The sequence below is a fragment of the Dermacentor variabilis genome, chromosome 10 (genome assembly GCF_050947875.1).
Source record: "Dermacentor variabilis isolate Ectoservices chromosome 10, ASM5094787v1, whole genome shotgun sequence".
Taxonomy (NCBI): domain Eukaryota; kingdom Metazoa; phylum Arthropoda; class Arachnida; order Ixodida; family Ixodidae; genus Dermacentor; species Dermacentor variabilis.
This window is the reverse complement of record NC_134577.1, coordinates 95,782,004-95,790,098: the sequence shown is the minus strand read 5'-3', so window position 1 is coordinate 95,790,098 and position 8,095 is coordinate 95,782,004.

Here is an 8,095-nt window from a genome sequence, read left to right as displayed (position 1 = left end):
GAAATAATTGTGGTTTGCGAGACAAATGCTTGTAAGTACTGAACCTTTTAAAAGATGAGGGGAAATATGCGCTCACCGAGAGGGCAGCGTCCGCACGAGACCACCTCCAGGCACCTTATTGAGACGTGGAGGGCTTTGCGGCCGGAAACAAAGCCTCCCTTCTCCGTCGGCCAAGAGTAGAAAACTGAATTAAAAACAACACAAAACATGGGAAGTGAAATGCAGCCTATGAGACAGTGTTCTAACAATAAGTGACACAAGGAAACAAGTGAACAGATATGATGAAATGTTGGTGAAATATTAAAGAGACATAACGGTTTACCCATTATGAAGCAAACAGAACATGTTAAATTATATTACAGCATTCACAAGTTAATTAAACATGAGAATAAATGCTTTTTAAAGCTGCCTATACTAGGAGACAGCTTTATGTCCGTTGGAATACAGTTCCAGTAAGACATCGCTGTGAACGAAGAAGCGAATTTGCCAAAATTAGTTCTGATTTTAGGTAATAAGAAGTTGTTAGCAAATGCAAATCGAGTAGTATTATGATTAGCAAGTTGTTGAGTGTTAAAGATTATTTGGGGAATGTTTGAGTGAAGGGAATTATAGACCAGGATTGCCATGTTTAATTGAAATAGTTTATGAATTGTGAGAATATGATGCTCTTGCAAAAGAGCAGATGCACTACATCGGGGGGACTGGAAAGTAATAAGGAACAAGATGAGAGCTATATGTGTTGCCCCAAGTCGCAATGCAGTAATTGAAGTGAATGTGAATGAATGCATGATAACGAGAAAGCAAGGTTGGTAGTCTAAAGTATGGACGTGCTTTTATGAGAATCCGGATACCATGTCCAATTTTTTGCTTTATATGTGAAATATGGGTAGTGTACTTCAAGTTGGAATCGAGGACAACCCCCAAAAAACGTCAATGACTAGAAGTTATGATGGGGTAACTATCTATAGCTATGGTTGGAATATTTATTACTTTCTTTTGAGTGGGGTGAAATAGCATGGAAGACTGTTTTACTAGGGTTAATTTCTAAAGAGTTGCGATGACGCCAGCTAATAATGTTTTCCAAATCGGTATTTAGCTTTGAAGTTAGGCTATAATATAAGTGTCAGCAGTTAGAATCGTAGTGTAGTCCGCATACAGATAAGGTTCACAATGCGAAAGATGGGCAGTTAAGTCATTAATGTAGATACTGAAGAGTAATGCGCCTAGTATAGACCCCTGAGGAACTTCCCTATCAATTAATTTGAAGTAAGAAAGATGATTAGAAATGCTAACAGCCTGTTGTCTATTAGTTAAATAATCGCGAACAAAAGCAGGCGCCGATCCTACAATTACGATTGCGTTTAATTTAGTAATTAAAATATTATGAAGAATTGAATAAAACACTTTGGTGAGGTCAATAAACACTGCTCCTCCATATTTACCTTCGTCAATGTGGTGCTTAATTCGATCAGTGAATGAATAAAATGCAAGATTAGTAGAGTAACCTGCATGAAAGCCAAACTGCGTATTGCAAAGAATGTCAAATTTTGTTAAATACTTAGTTAGACGCTTTTCAAAACATTTTTATATAATATTCTTGAACACGGATAATATAGCAATAGGGCGATAGTTAGAAATCAACCCTGTATCACAGGGACTATTTTGGCTTTCTTAAGTTTAGATGGAAATACACCGCATTAAATAAAACGTTATTTACATATAAAAATGGGTCAATAACGATATCAGCAACATATTTTAGGTGCACTAATTGGATTTCATCAAGACCTGGACTTGTTAGTTTTAGTTATTGTATGACATTCTATATTTCGTCCGGAATGGTAGGATATAAAGAAAAAAAGATTGTGGTTGTGTCTGGGGTGTTGTTATAGGACTGGTAGGAAGTGGCTCATTATTATCGGAAAAGAAATTATTAAATTCATTTGTGATGTCTGATGGATTTCGATACGTACCACTAGAGCTTGAAATCTCACTTATTGGTGAGTCTTTTAAGTTTCTGTTCAAAAAAGAGTTTATGAGCTTCCACTGTTTAGCGATACCTTCAGGTTCATTAATTTTAATGTCATAGTACTTCTTTTTGGCATCTTTCAACAATTTGTTTAGCACATTATTGTAGCAAGCATATCGCTTCTGCAATTTGAAGTTAAATGGGCAATGTTTAGTTTTCTTGTACAAATTCTCTTTCTTGCGCATGGACATTAGCAAAGCATCTGTGAGCCACGGGTTGTGGGGTGCTGGGTACTTCTTGTTACATCGAACAAAAGTGGTTGCATCATGGACACATTGCCGTATTAAAGATGGAAAGCGTACAAAAGCTAGCTCAGCGTTTGATTCAGATTTTATCGTCGACCAGTGAAAAGAAGTGATGGAGTCTATGAATTGAACTTTGTTAAACAAGGACTTTTGGAAAGAACGCTCAGCGCGTGGTGAGGCATAAGACAAGCGACAAAAGATGGGATAGTGGTCTGTAATGTCGAGTGTTATTACGCTACGCTCCATACATGATATGTAGTTAGATAAAATATGGTCAATAAGCGTGCTTGAGCCACCTGTGATACATCTTGTTGGCACTGTAAGCAGCTGTTCATAACCAAAGCCCGGAAAGCAATTCGAGTATTCAACCACGTTCTGATTGGATTCATCCAGAAGGTTAATGTTGATATCTTCCCTAATAACGTTTTTTTCTTTCGCAGGATATCTTATCTAGGCTTTCGTATAGTGCAGCGCAGAACTGTGAGACTGACGATGATGGCGAGCGATATATGCAAGCTAAGATGGTTTTTCCAGCATGAGTTTGTGTATGTTCGTCATCAATTTCAATCCAAACAGATTAGGTGTTGTCAGCTAGGAGGGAGAGGTCATTCCGACGTTTATATTCTATAGAAGATGATACAAAGTTAGCAGAACCACCATGATGGTTTGATTGTCGGTGACAGTACTCTGGTGAGTATTGTGGTAAACAGCATAAGTTTTTATCGTTAGGTGATAGCCACGTCTCAGACACACAGATGAAGGAAAAGTGGTGGTCAAGGGATGCTAGATAAGGATGAATGTCGTCACAATGTTTTCTGAGACTACGTACATTAAAGTTGATAGCCGATAAACCTGGGCCTTGAAAAAAACGTTGAAGACGTTTTGTCGAGTAATACATGTTGAAGTGTTATGAAGTTTAGCCTGCAATAGTTGACTACCAGAGATCAATTAGGTTGCCTGGCTAAACACGGAAAGGTCTGCGCCCTTTGAGATGCGGAATACTCAGCTGTCAACCGACTCGTTTTGATGTGGCAATTATCCGTCAACAGATACATCCATCCACGTTCCCGCTTTAACTTCAACGCTTTAGCGAACAGCCTTTTATTTTCCAGCGTTAAGTGGTCGTTTACATAAACCGGGCGAGTTTGCGATCCACCAAAGCCGAGGTCATTAGTGTTCAGTCTAGCCTTTCGTGCCTTAGCAACGAAATCTTGCTTCTTGGCTCGTTAGCAGAAGCGGGCAATGACATTTTTCTCAGCTGTTCCAACCTTCCCTGGAACTCGATAAACGACATCAATCTCCCTATACGTGATGGGACAATCAATTTTTGTCCCTACAGCTTTTATAATTGCCGCGCAGTCCTCTCCCTGTGTACACGGGATGTTCTTCAATTCAACGTTGTTTAACCTAGAGGCTCAAGTTTCGACACTTTTGCAGTTAAGGTTTCATTCTGTGATTGCAGAGTTTCATTAACAGTTCTTAAGCGCTCATTCTCTGACTTCACTTTCACGACAAGAGAATTCCGCATTTCGACACTTGAGAACAGGCTACTGATTTCGGCATTCATTGCATGAATTTCAGGCTGAGTTGATGAACTCCTCTGTTTCGTTTTTCCGCCAGTTTTGCGACTACTTCTTCGAGTTTGCCTTGAGACCAGGCCTCAAGCAGCTGAATTGTCTGACCTAGTTCAGCAACATTTGGCATCGTAAGATATACAAGGTATCACTCAGACATGTCAAAGCATTGGCAGCAGCAGATGCGGCAAAAAAAAGAAACGCAACCAACATGCAAACGTAAGGAAACTCGTTTACGCCTGCATTCCACCAGCCGCAAGTGCTGCTGCCAAATGAAACCGGACCGACGCCAGCACCACTTTTTGAAGCCCTGTCCTATCACCAGACTATCTCAAGGCGTTGGTCCGCAGGTGACGTTGGTTACGCACGCGCAGTAGCCACGGATAGACCAGCTTCGTTGAACAGGTCAGAAACGCGCGCTCCAGCGGTGCAGGCAGGACGGGTACGTGACGCCGCTTGGGTGAATGGTTCAAAGGAAAAGTATTATGAACAAATGCTTGCGATGATAAAAGATGACTCTAGAACGGTGTAGGAAGAATAAAAAAACTAATGACTTAGAAAAACAGACTTCAATGTTATCCTCACAAACCAGTTCAAGCATTTGGACGGATAAAGCCGCTGCTACTAAGATGAACGAATATTTCGTGATAAGTGCAGAAGGCAAAAACGATAGCAATACGATACCTTATTCTACATTAAATGAATTCAGCCTTACAAACTTGAGTACTAACCCCCGTGAAATCGGAGGAAGCCATGCAATTAATATGCCACATCAAGTATAATGTAGCAGCTGATGTCGACGAAATCAAATCAACTCCTTTAATATACGTAGCCAAAATTATAGCACCAATCACCGCTTATTTTATTAATAGAATGTTTCAAAGTGTTGTCTTTCCAGCCCGTTTAAAAATGGACAGAGTTTATCCTGTTTTTGAAAGAGGTGATAAACGAAAATTCACAAACCACAGACCAATCTCCGTCCTTCCAGTTTTATCTAAAGTATTTGAGAACGCGATAAACGTTCGATTGTAGAAATTATTTACTAAGTACAATGTGATCAGTGAGGCACAGTATGGCTTCCAGAAAAATAAACCCTGTGAAACAGCCCTTCAGAATATTAAACATGAATTAATTAAAAACATTCAACATATGCTCTACACATTGGCTTTGTTTGTAGATTTTAGGAAGGCGTTCGATTCCGTATGTCATGGAGTCCTCCTGTACAAACTTAGCAAGTATGGCGTGCGTGGAGTGGTTCTTAATTTAATGAAAAACTATCTCACATACCGTCAGCTATACGCTAGCATAAACAACAGAGCATCGGCTTATGCATGTATAACCAGAGGAGTAGGGCGGAGGTCTATACTCGGCTCTCTGTTGTTCATAATATATATATATATATATATATATATAAACGATCTCATTGGCATACACTGTTCTTCTGAGCTCATAATATATGCTGGTGACACTATTATTTATTTCAGCGGTACGTCCATTCAAGAACTTGAGCACCAAGTGAATATTCTCTTAGATAACCTGGCATTTTCGATTAGTACAAAGAAATAGCAACTAAATATCAGTAAACCGAAATACACAATATTTGCTGGAATCAATAAGCCGCGTAAATATAAAACAGGTATTGTGTTTGAGGGCAGACATTGAGAGCAGGTAAGTACCCAAATGTTCTTAGGAGTTTGGTTTACTGAAGGCTTGACGTGGAACACACATGTAGAAAAACTAACAACAGAGCTTCGTAGAATTTTTGGATGCTTGCACAACCTCAGTCCAGTCTTAACAAAATGGTTACAAAATTAACTGCATTACGCTCTGTTCTATTCTAAGGTAACATTCAGTATTTTGGTATGGGGTACAACTACGAAAATTAATTGTAAAAAGCTAATAATTCTACAGAAAAGTGCTCTGCTGGCTTTCCAACAATATCATGGCCTTATCAGGAACTTGAATACTAAACCCCTTTTTGAATAATATTCAATGCTAAAAGTAACGCAACTATAATATTTCAAGCTTTACCAACGGGTTATGCAAAAGAAGCCTGGATGTTTTCAGAGTACATAAGCCGGTGCAATGTACAACATACGAGTACGTCAGCAACCCAAAAGAAACACCAACACTGAGGACAAACAATAGCAGACAAGACATAGAATACCTAGTACCGGCATTGCTAACTCGCTTACATGGCCTCGTAGATTCTGATCACATGTTTTCTAGCACCATGGTCAAGTCCATCATGACACGTAATGATATGGAGTGTGCTTAAATAAGAAAATGTTTTTGTCTTGTCATGCTTTCTCAATTCGCAATGTTTGATACAAATGACTTTTTTTCTTCACCTGATGTACACGTCTTTGCTCATATAGTTGTGCGAATCTTCGGCATGTGTAAGACTTGGGCGATATTTGTTTTTTCTCTTTTTTACGCTCTTTTCTTCAGCTGTGCATTATATATTTGTTCAAAATTATTAGAGATATAATATTTTGTCAGGTACACCGGCCTGCGTGCCGAACTGTAGAAGGAGCACAGGCCTTTTGTCAGGCTACGTAGCCTTTAGACTCTTCTCTCGTTCCTGCAAGCAGGCAGAACAAATAAACTTCAAACTTCAAAGGAAAGGTGTAGGAGAACCTCATTACGTTTTGTTTAGTTACTCTTTGGGAAATGTCGTCAAAAGATAACAGAATAATTTATTGGTTTATGTAAGTTTAAAGGGGGTAGAGTCTATATGTTTGCACAAGGTTTCGAATTTTCCACGAAGAGTCACGAAAAACAATGCGATGTGCACCCTAACACTTTTCCTTCATAAGAAAGAAACTACAAATCGGGCCGCGTCGGTGTTAAGTGACAGCCACATCACAGACGGTTGACATCCTATTCAATATTGGATAGCTTTACGGCACCCATCAATAAGGCAATGGTTTGTTTTTATAAGTAGGGCAAGTCAAAAGGTATAAGCAGCAGCATCTACTTCCCATACTGTTGATTTAATTTTTACGCAACCTTCAGGCGAAATGTGGTATTCCTGTAAAGCAACGGCTAGAGTCTGTCTAGGCAGCCAACATCAGGGGCATCTGACTTCCCGTACTGTTAATAAATCTTTGTACATGAAAGAAAACTAGTATTCTTGAAAGACGACGCTTGCGTGAGGTGCATGGAGCCATATGTTTACGAAAACTGCACTCATGTTTTGTAAAATTTCTATACATGAAAGAAAAGTGGTATGCTTGAAAGACGACACTTCCATAGGACGTGTGGCTATCTGACTTCCCATACTGTTGATAAATTTCTATACAAGTTTTCAGGTGAAATGTTGTATTCCTAAAAGGGCAACGGCTAGACACTGTCCAGGCAGCCAACATCAGACGCACCTGACTTCCAGTACTGTTAATAAATGTTTAGAGACGGAAGAAAACTGGTATGCTTGGCAGACGACTCCTGGGGGATGCTTATGTAGCTATAGTCTTTACGAAAACTGCACGCATGCAATGTTTCCATTTCTCTACACGAAAGAAAATTGGTATGCTTCAACAAGACAATACATCACGACGTGTGCATGGAGCCAAAATCCTAACAAAAAAAAAAAACTGCCCTCCTGCTGTGTTGTAAACCTGCATGGTTGATCTGACATCTTGGTCTCAGTTTATTTTCTTTTGCAAAAGAACCCTAGGCATATACGAACACCTATGCATAGTATTTCGGTAAAATATCCACAGCACACGTCTTTAATGTGGTATTCTTTTTGCTGCTGACAAATGCGGCTGTTATTGTTTATCTCTGCAAAATATATTCCCTTTTCCACTACGTAGCTTGATAAGGCACTAAGGTATGACGTCGTAATGGAATTTCCCGTTAAATGCATTAGAGTAAAGCAACGCACGCACCGCCATTTTTCTACGACAGCTGTGTAAGGCTAAAATATTCAAAATAATAATCAAAAGCAATAAATTAAAGGAAGTAGGTACAAGTAGAGAACCTTTAGAACAATTCGTCTATTTTTTGAAAAGATCGGATGATAATTTACGAATTTGTCACGTACTATTTAAGATTGATCGATTGACTGGTTGATTGATCGATTGAAACATCTCTATAAAGGTTGACCCGTGGTCTAAGACGCGGCTAAGGCATCAGGTAAAAGGAAACACGTCTGCCTCCATTGGAAAAGACAGAAAAGCCTTAGTTCTTCTGATAACGCCTCCAACAGTGCGAGCCAGTCGGCGTACCACGCCACGCTTACAGGT